Consider the following 1,018-nt stretch of genomic DNA (forward strand, 5'->3'; position numbering starts at 1 on the left):
GTTTTATCGGATATAGCAGATAGGGGTGTCAAATAGGTCGGGTTGGGTCATTTTCAGGTTCGGATCATATATAAATGGATCAATAAACCCTTAACCTGAACCTGACCCATTTAATTAATGGGTCAAAAATTGAAACCCCGACCTGATCTGTAGCAGATCGGATCAACCTGCTAATGACCCATTTATACTTTTTTTTTAGGTCATTAAATTCATTTCAGGTCATTTGACCCATTTAACCTTAATTAAAGGCTTCCTCCAAAAATAAACGTATGCCACTTAATGCAGCGAGTACACGGTATTCTTTAGTAAAAGGCGAAAGAATAGTTCGCTTTGTGCTTACGGCGTGGCTGCGTAAGTTGGTATGAGATCTGTGGAAGTGATTTAAAGGATTTTTCTTTTATTAGTATCTTTCATAGCCGATGTGGGACAACTTCCTTTGTTATTGAAAGTCATCTTCAGCTGACAAATCCCTTAGCCGATGTGGGACAACTTTCTTTCTTATTGAAAGTCATCTTCAGCTGACAAATCCCTCAATACATGGTAATTGGTATTATCTTAGTTTTACGAAGTATTTGGCAAATGTTGATCCGTCTTAAATTTAAGGAAAATTTACCCAGAATAATCCAACCTATTCACGATTTTCCTACAATAATCCCAACTATCGATTAACCATGAATAATCCGAACTTAGAAGGGTCTTTGCCTTGGGTACACCCGGATGACCTGCTACCTATTGTAGCAAGTCATTTTGAATATAAAAAAAAAGATAAATATTTAAAAAAATGGAAAATTTACCCAGAATAATCCAACCTATTTACGATTTTCCTACAATAATCCCAACTATTGACTAAATGCCAAAAAATTACCTGTTGCACCGGTAAAAACAAGAGCAACAACAGCACAGGTTAAGTGAGTCAATAGTTGAGATTATTCATGGTTAATCGATAGTTGGGATTATTGTAGGAAAATCGTGAATAGGTTGGATTGTTCTGGGTGAATTTTCCTAAATTTAATAAATG

The 1,018-nt window shown here is 35.7% G+C and overlaps 1 non-coding gene across 1 annotated transcript; it reads right to left on the reverse strand.

Annotated features, from left to right (window-relative positions):
- Positions 1 to 233: 233 nt before the first annotated feature.
- LOC130803347 (U5 spliceosomal RNA) lies at positions 234 to 349 on the reverse strand. The gene has a single exon (XR_009039895.1). It is a non-coding gene; the product is annotated as a U5 spliceosomal RNA (small nuclear RNA).
- Between the last annotated feature and the right edge of the window lie 669 nt (positions 350 to 1,018).

Source organism: Amaranthus tricolor, chromosome 16, assembly GCF_026212465.1.
Source record: "Amaranthus tricolor cultivar Red isolate AtriRed21 chromosome 16, ASM2621246v1, whole genome shotgun sequence".
In the NCBI taxonomy this organism is placed as follows: domain Eukaryota; kingdom Viridiplantae; phylum Streptophyta; class Magnoliopsida; order Caryophyllales; family Amaranthaceae; genus Amaranthus; species Amaranthus tricolor.